We start from the raw sequence: 16,987 nt of genomic DNA, 5'->3' as shown, positions 1-16,987 counted from the left end.
TGCATTTTCTCACAACGCAAATAAATTAATAAGTGCTGCATTTTCTCACAATGCAAATACATTCATAAAATGCGCTGCATCTTCTCACAACACAAACAAATTAATGAAATGTGCTGCATTTTCTCACAACACAAACAAATTAATAAAACGTTCTGCATTTTCTCACAATGCAAATAAATTCATAAAATGCGCTGCATTTTCTCACAACACAAACAAATTAATGAAACGTTCTGCATTTTCTCACAACGCAAATAAATTCATAAAATGCGCTGCATTTTCTCACAACACAAACAAATTAATGAACCTTGCTGCATTTTCTCACAACGCAAATAAATTAATGAAACGTTCTGCATTTTCTCACAACACAAACAAATTAATAAAACATTCTGCATTTTCTCACAACGCAAATAAATTTTAAAAACGCACTGCATCTTCTCACAACACAAACAAATTAATGAAATGTGCTGCATTTTCTCACAACACAAACAAATTAATAAAACGTTCTGCATTTTCTCACAATGCAAATAAATTCATAAAATGAATTATCCTACCCAATACCTAAATTCATCTACTACCTTACTTACTATTTATAATCAGTAAATTAGTTGTTTGAGCTAAAAGTCTTAGCTAAGGGTTTGTTAACTGCAAGAACTGTATCTTAAAATAAAGTGTGACCCAACTTTCATTTATTAATTTCAGTCATTTTCTTTTCAGCTTAGTCCCTTTATTAATCTGGGGTCGCCACAGCAGAATCAACAGCCAATTTATCAATGACATGTTTTACGTCATTAATAAAACGTTCTGCATTTTCTCACAATGCAAATAAATTCATAAAATGCGCTGCATTTTCTCACAACACAAACAAATTAATGAACCTTGCTGCATTTTCTCACAACGCAAATAAATTAATGAAACGTTCTGCATTTTCTCACAATGCAAATAAATTCATAAAATGCGCTGCATTTTCTCACAACACAAACTAATTAATAAAACGTTCTGCATTTTCTCAAAATGCAAACAAATTTTAAAAAAGCACTGCATTTTCTCACAACGTAAACAAATTTTAAAAATCGCACTGTATTTTCTCAACGCAAACAAATTTAAAAAACGCACTGCATTTTCTCACAACGCAAACAAATTAATGAAACACGCTGCATTTTCACACAACACAAACAAATTTTTTTTTAAATCGCACTGTATTTTCTCACAACGCAAACAATTTTTAAAAAACGAGCTGCATTTTCTCACAACGCAAATAAATGTATAAAATGCGCTGCATTTTCTCACAATGCAAACAAATTAATGAAACATGCTGCATATTCTCACAACGTAAACAAATCTTAAAAATCGCACTGTATTTTCTCAACGCAAACAAATTTAAAAAACGAGCTGCACTTTCTCACAACGCAAATAAATTAATGAAACGCGCTGCATTTTCTCACAACACAAATAAATTCATAATTTAATTTCTTGCTTCTCATTTGTTTGTTATCAAATGCCTGACAACTGCCATTTGTGTATCTTGTCGCAAAATATAGTGAAAAAATATTACAAAACGGTAATAGTTTGATTAAAGGTGTTTACATCTCTGTACTGCACTGCAATATTGTTACCAAAATTGGCATACTTGAGATGTGGCACAGATTCGCTTTCTGTTTAGTTCGATTATGCCTTAGTGATTATAACTTATGACAAAGTGTGTCTTAACTGTATTAAAATATAAGTATTGGTGTCCATGTAAACGTACTCACTGAACAACTTTAGGTAAAACTTCAGTTTAAGAATCAATTGTCATTAATAACTACTGACTTATTACCTGCCTATTGTTAAGATATTGCTAAGATAACTTAATAAACGTTCTGTTTGAGCATTATCTACTCTCCGTTTTCTGTTTAACCTTGACAAATTTGCTGTTTAATATAAAGTATGATCTTATTCTACATTCCTAATCCTACCCAATACCTAAATTCATCTACTACCTCACTTACTATTTATAATCAGTAAATTAGTTGTTTGAGCTAAAAGTCTTAGCTAAGGGTTTGTTAACTGCAAGAACTGTATCTTAAAATAAAGTGTGACCCAACTTTCATTTATTAATTTCAGTCATTTTCTTTTTAGCTTAGTCCCTTTATTAATCTGGGGTCGCCACAGCAGAATCAACAGCCAATTTATCAATGACATGTTTTACGCAGATGATGCCCTTCCAGCTGCAACCCATCACTGGGAAACATCCATGCACACTCATTCACACATACACAATAGACAATTTCGCCCTCCCAATTGACCTATACTGCATGTCTTTGCACTTCTGGGGGAAACCGGAGCACCCGGAGGAAACCCACGCAAACATCGGGAGAACATGCAAACTCCACACAGAAATGCCAACTGACCCAGCTGAGGCTTGAACCAGCGACCTTATTTCTGTGAGGCAATCATGCTACCCACTGCGCAACCATGACACCCTGACCCAACTTTATTTTTAAAAATTAACATTAGCAAAAATGCATAGCTAGAGTAATAAATGCATTGCTTATTGTTTGTGGACGTTAATAAATACATTAACAAATATTTACTTATGCAAAATTATTGTAAAACATTACCACTTAATCTTTTGCACTATTTTTAGAGAAATTTATCTACAAATGGGACAGCAAAAAGTCATACAAATTAGCAACTAATTCACTAAAAAAAGGCTGACATGATAGTGTATTGGTTTTACATGTCTATATGAACTTAACATTACAGCCCACTGAAATCATAAAGATCTATTCAATTCACTATACACTGATTGCATTATAAATAACATCAGCTAGCCAGCATTACCAAAATAAATCAAAAATATGTCAGACAGGAAAATCTAAGTGTACAATTTGACATTGATGTTTTAGACGATAACAAAGACAACAATTTCTAAATTAGATTTTTTACTAAAAAAAAATGCTAAAAACTTGTATTTCACAATTGTATATTTACAAGAACCAAACTGCACATCTAGAACAACACTAGGGGTTCACACCATGGATTATGACCAATAACATTTTTTCTAGCATTCAAAATCTAAAGATTTGTTTTAATCTTTATCACTGTCACAAAGCTTATGGATGTGCATATATGTTATAAAGCAGAAAATAATTTTCCAAAACTTTTCAAATATATAAATATACATACATTAGGGCTGCACAATTTACAATTTCAGCATTAATATCACAATGTGCAAATCTGCAATTTAGTCACATTTTTACTACATTTTGCAACAGCATGTCACAGGATCTGCAATGTCATGTGGGGATTAATAAAACTTGACCTAATATAATAGGTTCTGATATTAGGAAAGGCTTTTATTTTAATGTATTTTAATCCCTGTGACTGTAAGATTTCAAGCAAATGTAAACCATTTGTGCACAAAAAAATTCTAAAGTTTGATGTTTAACAAAGATTTATTCTTTAATACAGTGAACTCTACACGGTGTTAATTTACATTTGATTATTGTGTTTCTGAACTTCAATGCAGTTGGACCCCACTGAAAACTATGAAGTGCGGCTGTTTATTTCATTTGGTTTATTTGTGTAGCAGATGCGCTTCCCTAAAATTAAAAATACTTTCCAAATAGTTACTTAAGTCATCTTGTGAAGTTATATTCAAATTGCAATGTATATTGCAGAAAAACAAACTATTGCAATTTAAATTTTTTCCAATATTGTGCAGCCCATTTGTATATTCATTTGATTAATACTATGACCAGTTAGTGACTTGCTTTTAAATGTTTTATAATCCAGCTTGGAACTTGGAATTCATCAATACATCAGTGTCATTGGTACTTGTTAAGGCTGCAAGATATTGGAAAAAATTTAACATTGCGATATTTTATTTAGCTGCGATATGATTACAATCTCGGCAGATGACTTGAATAGCTCTATTTGGAATGAAATCATTAACCTTGATTGGAATAATCTTGTAGAGAAGTGAATCAAAGAAAATGCAAGAATAAAAAATAAGATAGAGCAAAGATTAAAGGGAAATAAGTAGTCAGATATTCAGATACAGTAATACGATATTATCATGATATTTTGCCCCCGATAATGATAGATCACAATATCAGCAATATATGACAGGAAATCCATCCACAATATATCATGTTATTTGTAAATGAAGAAGTAAAAAGGCATCAAACAGTTGTAAAATGCATCTCGTTTATTAACAGCACTTTTATTTCTTAGAATTGCAACATTGATATATGTTCAATCCGCCATTATGAGAAACGCCACCTCATGCATAATCGCTGTTTTGTCCTGCCCCTACCGAATAATCAAATATAATGTAAAACGTAAATACTGCACGTTCTTCATAGCTGATCAACTATAATAATTCCAACTCCACATTGCATACGATGTGACTATTGTGAATGCACACACTGCAATATCCATGCTGAAATGATGTGCGCCCTACTACTTATATATTACTACACTTTACTTTAAGGTACGATTCTTGCTATTAAAAAAAACATTACCTAAGAATTTTAGCACAATAAAGAACTCCTTTCCTGCTCTTATTAAAGTAGCTGTGTTCAGATACTGGGCAGGATTATGGATATAGAATAAAACCATATTTTATAGGTACTAATAAACTGTCAATATCTTAATAATAAGCATGTAATGAGCCAGTACTTAATTTGTTACCATTTTGTATCTTCTGTAATCTTCATTATTAATTTGTTTTTAAAATATATATTTAGCTTACTTCATTTTGCTGTTTCATTTCATTACAAAAAGTTTCTATCATTAAAGCTTTAAACTTTTCTCAACAAAACAAAACAAATATATTGGAATTCTGATGTACAACATAGCCTACACCATAGGAAGCAAGCATGTTATGCAAGAGATTGGGGAATGTTCTTGTGTTTGTGAAATGAAGCCAAACTTTACTGAGAACAACAGCTCCCTAATATTTCCTCCACATTCACCAAAGAGCCTCCAAAATCATTTATAATTCATTCGCCTCTCAGGTTTAACCCAAAACACTGCAAACCTGTCTCAGTGAAACAGAGAAATGACAGCAACAACACAGTTAAAGTGAAGTTTCACTACTAGTGTGATCTTCCTTTAGTCTGACAAAAGCACAGATGAAAACAAAAGGTGAAACATCCACCCATCCTCCTCGTCCTCCCCATCACCACACATTTACTCACAAAAGTCTCTCACATACATATTCCCCTATTACAGCAACAGTATTACACCTGTCTGGCTCCTTCTCTGCTCATCACACTGGGATTAATCATGTTAGCATGACTCAAACACACCAGATTACATTTTAAGCCTGCTGTTGACAAGTCAAATCATTTTTGGCTTTTATAGTTTAAATAACAGATGTCACACACACACACAAAAACAACTTGAAAAAACAAGCCAGCATCTACTAAAGTACCCAAGCCCGTAACAATCAGTGTTTGCCACAAACTGCTCATTATATAATGAGTGCAGATAACAGTCTGCGACAGAGCCGTTGCAGCTCTGCAAATACACATGAGCTCAATAACATTAGTGCATTCAGAAAGCCAGCCTCATGACCGGGATGTGTGTGCTCTCCTGGCCGCGGTCGAGCTGCTGGAGCCCGGCTGCACGAGTGAGGATCTGGCCTGAGGAGATGCAGCCAGTGCGAGAGCAGAGCAGCAGCACAGCCCATCCCCCACCAGCGCCACCGTCCTCCATCTTTAATCTCCAGACCCTCTACTCTTCACACCCAAATAACGGCACAAAAAACGCATTTAACTCACCTGGGATGCTCATGGTCGTAAAGGTCGGCGTTCCCGCTATTCGGAATTCGATAAAAGTTTTGCTAAATATGGATTTATTAATTGAAAATTGGACCAGGAGATGGAACCGCGCCTTTCAGAAGAGCAGCAATCCTAAACCGCCATCTGGTGGCATTTTCCACAATCGAATGGCGCGAGTCGAGACCGGAGCCCGAGCGCCCTCTGGCGGACACAATTGAGAACAGACGACGCTCAGCGGGCGGCGGGGGAGGAGGAGAGAGACCCTGATAACCAGGACGAGCAGACGTGCAGTTTACACGCTAAATAGCGCTAATTTACTGTTGATGTGTGTAGTTTTTATAAAGACGTGCTTTTCCTGAATGTAGGCGTCACAGATGTGAAATGATAAAGCGTATTTGGACAACGCTGTGATTTATTATTGATGTCTCAGGAGCTCCGTAAATTACAATCAAATATGGCGATAAAATAGCACGAATGTGTTGATTTTGTGTATATTATTTATAAAGACTTCGAGTTATACGTGAGAAGGCGTTTAAAATCAGTAACTGTTTTATTAGTTTTATATTTTATATATTTTTCTAATTTAATGTGAGCATATATATATAGCCTCTATATATATATATATATATATATATATATATATATATATATATATATATATATAGTTGAAGTTGATTATTAACCCCCCTTGAATTATTAGCCCTCCTGTTTATTTTTTCCCCAATTTCTGTTTAAAAGATTTTTTCAACACATTTCTAAACCTAAATAAAATTTAATTAAACAAAAAATTAAAAGCTGCTTTTATTCTAGCCTAAATAAAAGAAATAAGACTTTCTCCGGGAGAAAAAATATTATTAGACATACTGTGAAAATTTCCTTGCTCTGTTAAACATAATTTGGGAAATATTTAAAACTTTAAAAAAAATAAACGGGGGCTAATAATTCTGATTCTGACTATATATATAGTTGAAGTCAGAATTATAAGCCCCCAACACCCCATCCCATACCTCCCCCCCCCCCCCTTGAATTTTTTTTCGATAGTCCACAGAACAAACCATCATTATACAATAACTTGCCTAATTACCCTAACCTGCCTAGTTAACCTAATTAACCTAGTTAAGCCTTTAAATGTCACTTTAAGCTGTATAGAAGTGTCTTGAAAAATATCTAGTCAAATATTATTTACTGTCATCATGGCAAAGATAAAAGAAATCAAATATTAGAAATGAGTTATTAAAACTATTATGTTTAGAAATGTGTTGAAAATAATCTTCTCTCCGTTAAACATAAATTGGGAAAAAAATAAACTGTGGGGCTAATAATTAATATATAAATTAAAATTATATATATATATATATATATATATATATAATATATATATATATATATATATATATATATATATATATATATATATATATGACAGATTGACATCATATCTATATTGTCATATAGATTTGACAAATGACAGATTATGAAACAGATATATAAGTCTGTAAGGCAAATGTATATAAGAAAAAGTATAATGTGTTTTATGTTTTAGATTTTTTAATATTTCATTTTAATTTTGGATATATATATATATATATATCCAAAATTAAAATGAAATATTAAAAAATCTAAAACATAAAACACATTATACTTTTTCTTATATACATTTGCCTTACAGACTTATATATCTGTTTCATAATCTGTCATTTTCAGCTAAAACTCCGAATTGTTGTACTGAAAAAACAAAGTTACCTCATGATAAGTAGTCTGTAACAGTAAATTACTTTATTAATAGGTAAACTATCCATTGAAATAATATTCTAATTTGTATTATAATGATTCAATGTATTCTTTATTCTAACTTTTTCACAGTAGCCTATATCAAATCCTACTTAATGATCAATTGAATTATATGTTTTGCATCCTTTTTATTCCTCTCTTCTTCTGATTGCATTAACTGATCTTGTCAGCCAGATTTTCTTCAGCCTTATGCACTTCCTTTATGTGAAAACAACATATTAAAGCTCTTGCTCTTCAGTAATTGACTAATCTGTGGTGACCTTTGTGTAATTGCGCTCAGGGATTGGAGTGTAATGTATGTGGGTGGTCTTCACGCTGAGATAGCCTGAAGCTGTGGTCTGGTCCATACTGGTCCTCCCATCCTGTTGCAAGTGTGATGAATCATTCGAACAAGGAGAAAGGTCTGAATCACAAAACACACAGAGGATGTGCCAATATATAAAGTTTAATAAGATGACAATGAAATGTCTTTGTGATAGAAATAAAACATATATGCAAAACAAAGCCTTACAAAGTACTGACAGCCGATCGCAAAAACATATTTGTCACATTAGGATATTGTCAGGTGATTCAATACAAATTTGCATCTTAATAGTAAAATAATAATTGTGGTTTGTCTGAATAATTTTCAAGCCATTTGCGGCACTTGTCATAAATAGTGACATTAGAATAGCTGATCTTTAGATATACTTTATTTAGATACTGTAAAATGCTGTTTTAGGATGACTGCAGCTATTAAATAATGGTCTTTAAAAAATGTATACTTATTATAGTTTTGTCAAGTTTTCAATGTAATTTAATTTCAGTTTTTACACAAATATATACGTGATGTTGAATGAATATTATTACACTGATACACTTATTTTTACACTTAGTTTTATTTTTTACTGTTTTACTTTTACATCTACCTTTACTTATGTTCAAACCTATTTTTTGTAGCACAAAAACGTCTCATTACACCCATATACAGTAAAATTTGTATTTTTTAAAAATATTTTTAGGGGTTTTTCACTTTTATTTTGATAGAACAGTAGAGAGTTCAGACAGGAAAATATTGGGAGCAGAAAGAGGGAAAGGATCAGCAAAGGACCTTGAGCTGGAAATTGAACACAGGTCACCGTGAGCATATCGGTGCTATATGTTGCTGCAGAGTACCACTAGGTTATTGGCGCCGACATATATACACGAGTAAAATGTAACTTTTTTATTTTACTTTACTGTTTTGAAGTTATATAGAATTTTGTCTTAATAAAGTAACAATGATTTATTTTAATTTAGTTTCAAAAAAGTAATTTTTATAATATTTTATAAATCTAACAAAACTTATTTTTAATACGACCTGCTAGTTTAGGACTCACAACATTATTATTTTTGAATAAAACATTCAGGGCGACGCAGTGGCGCAGTAGGTCGCTGGTTCGAGACTTAGCTGGGTCAGTTGGTGTTTCTGTGCTCTGGTTTCCCCAAAGACATGTGGTATAGGTGAATTGGGTATAGGCTAAATTGTCTGTAGTGTTTGCGTGTGAATAAGTGTGTATGGATGTTTCCCAGAGATGGGTTGTAGTTGGAAGGGCATCTGCTGTGTATGACGTGCTGGATAAGTTGGTAGTTCATTCTGCTGTGGTGACCCCAGATTAATAAAGGGGCTAAGCCGAAAAGAAAAGGAATGAATGAATAAAACATTCATTTTCGGCTTAGCAGCTGGATGAGCATCCACTATATAAAGCATATGCATAATGTTTTACATAGTGGATGCCCTTCCAGCTGCAACCCATCATTGGGAAAATCCATACACACTCATACACTACAGACAATTTTGGCTTACCCAATTCACTTGTGGGGGAAACCCACGCCAACACGGGGAGAACATGCAAACTCCACACAGAAATGCCACCTGACCCAGCCGAGGCTAGAACCAGCAACCTTCTTACTGTGAGGGAGTGCTACCCACTGCGCCACTGTGCTGCCCCAGAATAAAACATATGTATAGATTTTTTTTTTACTAGCAGGAGATTATATTTAAATGTTTCATTAATTTATTAGTGTTTTTGAACAGAGTTAGATGAGCGTTAACTGAATACTGGGGTATTTTAAAGGGTACTTTACCCCTTTTTCAAGATTTAAGATAAGTCTTTTGTGTCTCCAGAATGTGTCTGTAAAGTTTCATCTTAAAACACCCATCAGATTATTTATTATATCTTTCAGAATATTGGAATTTTCTGCTCTGAACACAATGTAGCTGTTTATGTTGCCTGTGCCTTTAATGCTGGTTCTCCTCGTCCACCGTTCCCATGTGCCTTTCAGAGTGTGGCTCAATCTCCGGATGCGTCAGATAAACACAGTGACAGACATGAAGGAAGCAGATCTCACGTAATGTTTACTACAGTTAGAACTTTCCCAATGATTATTTGATGTATTTGTTGTGGAGTAAATTCAAGCCTTTCTGCAATGATGAGTCACACACAATGACATTACAAAGTTCACGCACACACACAGACACAAACTTTGCACTGTTTAACTTTGCAATGTTTTTGCATGGCAAATGTGACAGGATACATGTTAATATCCAATGCGATATGCATATCCATTATGTTAATGTACAAAATAAACATGACTTAACGTCTTTCCATTTACTATGATCTTCTATGTGAAGCTGCTTTGACACAATCTACATTGTAAAAGTGCTATACAAATAAAGGTGAATTGAATTTAATTATACGTGTTACTACGGAGACATGTTAATGCGTGGCTGTCAATCAATTTGGCGGGTGGGGAAACCACACTCCTATGTCACGTTACGGTGAGCCTCAAAATGAGAGGGATTTGGATCTTATTTTTTAAATCAGGAAATTAAAAAAAAAAAATTTATATCACTCCAATATGACAGTGGACAAACTATATCTACACACAGTTATATCCAAACAGCTCCCAAAAGATGATTTTCATCATAGATGCCCTTTAAATTAAATTAAATTAAATGTAAATGAATATGAATATATCCAATATCAGCTGATAAAATAAATAATAATAATAATAATAATAATAATAATAATAATAATAATGGTACTGATATACAGATTGTATTTAGATATATAGATATGTCCTTATACTGACATAATGGCATATGTCAGTTATAGCTGGTTTAATGATTCTCTGAATGAGAGTTCTCCTGGGAACGGTGTGAACTTCCTGCTTAAGGAGCGAAGTACGATGTATGTCTCCTTCATGCCCCATCTCCTTGCCATTCCCTTGCTTGACGATTAAAAGGCAATGTGATTCACCTCGCCTGGCCGCCTGTGAGCGCAGCAGTGTCTCTCAGGAGCTGTTAATTCTGCAACAGAGTCACAATCTCTGTGGGGACCGATCATAATCTAGAAGATATATCCCTCAATGCAGACCTCACACTGCAGTGATATCCGACGCCAAACAAGCAACTCTGTTTGTCGATTTGCTGTTTCACACTATTTACACTGCAGATGATAAGGACTAGCGTATACTGGATATGACTGCAAAACCAGTCATCTGTGAAACTGATAAAAACCTGGTTAGTATTCTCCTCACAAACACTTCAGGCTAAAGAGAGCCCTTTTTATCCATCTAAACTCGTACGCTTATGCATTTTGTATTTCCTGTTCAAGGCCTTCTGTTTTTTTTCTGCCCAGCTGCCTTTATCATTACATTAGAGGCATTGTTGTTTCTGTACACCAGTATCTCTCCCCAGCAGTGGCTTTTGTCAGAAGGCTGATGGATTCGAGACGCTCTAACCTAATTAGCTGACTCGAGATTTATGAGCAGAACAAAAGAGAATTTACTAGGCCTCCCTCTTCTCTTGGGATAAGAAGGGAATGGAAACGAGGCTGAAGTGGAAAAAGTGAGTCACTGATGGGAATGGAGACGGTGACACACATGGCTTCTGACATTCAACGCACACCTCTGGAAGACCTTTATATTTCTAAAAGTCTCATGCTCCAGAGTGCTGAAGCAAGAAGCAAGTATTTTGTATTGTAATGCTTTACTATGGAATGAAATGCAGAAAAAGAAAAAATTTACTTTGCCCATCAGATATATTTAATAAATTGTTGTGGTTTGCTATTGGTTGATTTCATGTGAGATCAAACAAATTCAAAACAAAGATACGCTAAAACATGTCATCCCAATTCTTATTCTATGTCCTATTTTACCCCTTTTATAAGATATATGATGTAAGCCTTTGGTGTCTCCAGAATGTGTCTGTAAAGTTTCAGCTACAATTACCCATCATATTATTTATTATAGTCTCCAGAATCTGCCCATTTTGGTGTCTGAGTATACTGTTAGGTTTTTGTAGCCTGTGGCTTTAATTGAAAATGAGCTGCTTCTTGCTGTCCACCGCTCTCACGTGTGTGTCAGCTTCTCATCATGTATTAAGTCAGATAAACAGCAGTCAGTGACAGAGACAGACTCTGATGAAGTTGATATACAGCTCATTAGTCAAAAATACCAAGTAAGTTTATTTCATGTATTTGTGGTGTAGTTTATTCAAGCCTTTCTGAAATGATGAGTCTCACACAAATGCCATTTGCAGTACACACAAACAAATCAAATCACTTTTATTGTCACTTCAGCAGCAACACGTGTACTATGACAAGTGTAAAGCTTAGACACAGATGTGCACGCTTACTGACACCATGCAGCCATGGTGATTATAGCGGTTAAGATTACATAGCGATTTTATAGGCCTGTAGCCGGGGGGAAGGGGGAGGGGGTTCGGGTGTGTCCGAAGACCCACCCCTCACTGACAAAGGTCCAGAATTTGTCCCATATATGAGCTCATTTGTCCTACTTTGACTACTATGCCATCATGGTGAAAATAACCCATCGAAAAAAGGCTTTAAGACCAAGCTGAGTCCTCTGTTGGCGGTCGCTTCAGTGTGACATCAGCTAATCAGTTTTGGTCAATGCTAACAAATACTTTTCCTGTGTCCAACATCCAGCTGTGCAAAAAAACATACAATCTGACAATCTTTCACTACATTGTTTTTAAATAGAGACAATATTTTACAAGTGTTTTATTGTAAATCTTGGACCTTTTTCTTGAAACAAAAAATGACCAATAAAAACATGTGAAGGACCAAAAATGTTCATTTATTCATTCATTCATTTTCTTTTCGGCTTAGTCCCTTTATTAATCTGGGGTCGCCACAGTGGAATGAACCGCCAACTTATCCAGCATTTGTTTAATGCAGTGGATGCCCTTCCAGCCGCAACCCATCACTGGGAAACACATACACACACTATGGACAATTTAGCCTACCCAATTCACCTTTACCGCATGTCTTTGGACTGTGGGTAAACCGGAGCACCCGGAGGATACCCACACGAGCACAGGGAGAACATGAAAACTCCACACAGAAACGCCAACTGATCCAGTTCAGGCTCAAACCAGCGACCTTCTTACTATGAGGCGTCAGCACTACCTACTGCGCCACTGCATCGCTGCACCAAAAATGTACCATATTAAAATTGATTTTGAAAACTATTTTGGCTAAAATAGTCAAGAAGTGTGGTTATGATGACCATCCGACAAGCTAACTCAGAATAGTGCTTAAAATGTCACTAGAAATGTCATAATTAAATAGAAAATGAGGCGTATAATTGCAAAAAGGTCCACTTTTTGAGGAAAAAAAAAGAGCCACCCCATTCACCAGGCTAGCTACGGGCCTGTTTTACTGTCTTGATTAAAAGCAAGCTCTGTTATAAAAATGTTTTAAACTTATAACACTTATAAAAATCACAGAGAGTTGGAACAAATATTTTAATTCCAGTTTATTTGCAAAAAAATTATGTTCTGTGGACATGTGTATTCATGTTATTATAGAAAAATGGTCCCTGTCAATTAATTCGGTGGGTGCGGAAAACCGCACTCCTACACTCCACTCACATTGCGGTGGGCCTTAAAATCACTGGGATTTGGGTCCTATTTTAACGTCAGGAAATTAAAAAAGCAGAGATTTGTTGAGTTTATATCCCTCCAATATGACAGTGGACACACTATACATACACACAGTCCTGTTTAAACAGGTTACAAAAGTTGATTTTCATCGTAGGTGCCCTTTAAAGCAGATTCTTTTTTGTGAAAACCTTTGAGTGTGTAACAGAAGAGTATGCAAGTTATGAGACATAGGCTGCATCCGAAACCGCCTACAACTCAGTAGGTACTTCATTTGAATTTAAACATACTAATCACCCGTCAGAAAAGTATGTTCTATACAGTATGGATGTAAGAAGTATGAATAAAATTCAGACATACTACATCCGCCATTTTGTCATTGTCATGTGACCTACCTGCATCAGTTGCGTCACTTCACTCCCATTCATGAATTCTCTCATGCGGCATCATGGGATAGCGCAGCGTGCATGAGATGCACACTTTAGAATCTCGCCGGAAGGAGTAAGTCGATTGGTCTCATGCGTGGGTCATGTGTTAAGTTTCGCAGTTCGCTGCGGTGCAAAGTTCAAGCTTGGTGAACTCTAACCTGCGAAATCGCATCACTGCGTGAGACCAATCGAGGATCAAAACAGAACCTCTCTGGACAGAAATTTAAAACATGGAGCAATCGCTCACTTTTTTAAATGTCTAATCATCTTGTTTAATCCCGCCCCTTTTTGCAACGCTGCACGACACAATTTTGCACACACAAACTCTGGTGTGACTGCAGCTTTAACTAAAGCAAGCACAGGTGAACATAATCGGTGATCCATTGACTAACCAACTAGTAATAAACAAGAGAACGAAAAGAATCATGAACATGGACTAAACAAGGAACATCCCTAAAAGGTAAACATTAATAAAACGTATCCAGTATTATGAAAATAAGCAATAATTGAAATAATTTTCTAAATCGTTTACTATGATTCACATCACAATACATTTTGCTCCTATTTCCACAACAACATACAATGTTGAAAATGCAACTATTTGTAAATATAACTAGCTTTGTCCATCATGTGATCGGTCACAATTGTGTAAAATGTATGTGTCCATTTGCAGGCCACATTAAATGATCAAGTAGACAAATTAGTGTTATTGCTGTTAAAACTTTTTTTGTCACATCACATCATGTTTTCACAGCCATAAGCTAGCTATTCAACTATATGCCATGTTATTATACAGTGTCAAATGAGCAAATTGTGCAGCTAATTAATTGTTTCCTGTTTACAATCTAATACTACAGGCAATTCAAACAAAGCCGTTCCCTGAAGCCATAAATGTTTGCTCTGATTGCTGCTCTCCTCTTTGTCTCCATAGCAACTTGACATAAGGGATGTAATTACCCTGACCAAAAGTCCTTGAAGATAACTCTTCCCTCACTTCCTTTCCTCCGGGACACCATCAATGGGAGGGATCAACAACAGGTGGAAAAAATTGCAACAATTTTACCTGACTCACGTGTTAGACATGTTAGATTCAAATCACGTTATTATCCTGCATAACTGGATGCTGTCGTAAGTGAGTCATATGCTCTATACTTAGATTGATGACATAGCACATGCTTTTCAGTTTTGAAAGAGGACAATCTATAGACTTCAGATGTATTCCTTAATATCGCTGTATAGATTTGTCTGAGCTTTAATGATGCAAATTTCCCATTCCACTACATCTGCTGGTGGTTCAGGCCATTTGAGTATTGAACTCAAACTCACTGCTGTGTTCAAGAAACAAATCTGAGATGATCTGAGCGCATTGTCCGGCTGGAAGTAGCATCACAAGAGTTCACGTGGCAGTTAAGTGAAGCTCTATTGGTACTGAGATGAACAAAGTGTACCAAGAATGCACTGTTAACAATTCCCTGTAGAATCTATAGTAACTTACTGGCAACCGTTCGCCAGTAACTTACTGTAGATCAATTAGAGTAAAAATACTGTATTTACATTTACAGCACCATTTATCTTGCTCTATATGTATTTCAGTATTCTATCTTTACTGTAAACTATACAGTCATTTTCACAATGTAACTTTAAAATACAGTAATATACTGCATTACTGTCCTACATTAAAAAAAATTCATATTACAGTTAAATACTGTGTAATTTACAAAAATCCTTAACAGTGTACATTCACCATAGCATTGCTCTGTTTTAACTGGAGTCAGAATTATACAAGCCAGGATGAATCCACGTTGTTTATCTCAAATTCTGACCATCTGAATGTTGCTGGAGATACTGAGAATTCAAATCAAATTGTCCAAATTTGGTAAATAATCATGTTTTTAGCTGACAGGCATGTCACTGGTGTGTTTTTCATGCACATCTGTTTCAAGTTTGAAATGTTCAGAAATTATCTTTTGCAGACCTCATCTTAACAATTGGTTATTTGATTTTCTTTTGTTCTTTTTTCCAGCTGAACCAATCTGGTCTTTCTTCTCTGGCCTTCGGCATTCGCAATGCATTTCCTCCTACAGAACTGACACCCACTAGATCTCTCCTGCTGTTTCTTTTTTAGAGATAGTTGAGGGTGAATATATATACACCACATATTCATTTTCTGAAATTCTAACAGCCATACAGATTATAAATCTGAAAGATACTTGAAGAAGGCTTATACAAGATATTGATAAAAATATCAAATGAGTTCAAATTAAGTGAGCAGATCCTTGTTTGAAGGACCTCAGATCACCTGTGGCCACAGGTCAGGGCATCGCTAGTCTTTCAAATCACTCTGCTTTGTCTGTTGTTCAGTGTCCATTGTTCACTGATTGTAATGGGCTATTTAGTCAGAAATTTAGCCAAAGATTTAGCAAAGGATTTTCCAGAGATTTTCAGCTAAGTTTATAACAGGTTTCTGGATTGGTCATTTCATTGTTTCAATGTTTTCAGCTTCAAGGAACTGCTTTACTCATTTTTATCTGTGATCTTGTGGGATTCGTTGTCCTGCATCAAAATTACTGGTTGATGGAGATTTGAACACATGGAAAGAACCACATATATTTATACTTTCATAAATAAATGACAGAGGGTTGTCACTTCAAAAGATACACTTTTTATCTAAAGGCTTTATAGACATTATTACCACATAAATTCATAATAAAAACTATTGTACTGTTTATGTAATGTGAACCCTTTAGGTGCAAAAGTGTATCCTTTGAAATGTTTCTGCCTCTGTGACAGATCATAAGAGATTACGAGAGAACGAACTACTGCTGTAAAAAGTGTCCATCAAACCATGACATTTCATCACCTTTACTGAATTATGTGTACACTTTCATTTCAGTCTGTATACTGTTTGGAAACAACCCCAATTAACACGTTCACTAAAGTGAACTTTGAACCAGTTTTCTGTCCACACAACATGTTCATTAGCAAAAGTTAGGTTAGCTCTCAGTCCAAATTCTCTTAAATGTCAACAAACTGTATGCTGAGACAGGTACTTAACTGTCTTTACTGAG

The 16,987-nt window shown here is 35.1% G+C and overlaps 1 protein-coding gene across 1 annotated transcript in view; it reads right to left on the bottom strand.

Moving 5' to 3' along the window:
• Nucleotides 1–5,862, bottom strand: part of stag1a (STAG1 cohesin complex component a) — an 89,406-nt gene extending 83,544 nt beyond the window's left edge. Inside the window, exon 1 of the mRNA XM_056475916.1 lies at nucleotides 5,772–5,862. The gene's annotated coding sequence lies outside the window, so the exon portion shown is untranslated. The remainder of the gene's footprint in view (nucleotides 1–5,771) is intronic.
• Nucleotides 5,863–16,987: the final 11,125 nt, after the last annotated feature.

This window comes from Danio aesculapii, chromosome 2 (assembly GCF_903798145.1).
Source record: "Danio aesculapii chromosome 2, fDanAes4.1, whole genome shotgun sequence".
NCBI classification, from domain to species: Eukaryota; Metazoa; Chordata; class Actinopteri; order Cypriniformes; family Danionidae; genus Danio; species Danio aesculapii.
Note: the sequence above shows the minus strand (reverse complement) of the source record. Positions and strands in the feature narration are given on the sequence as shown.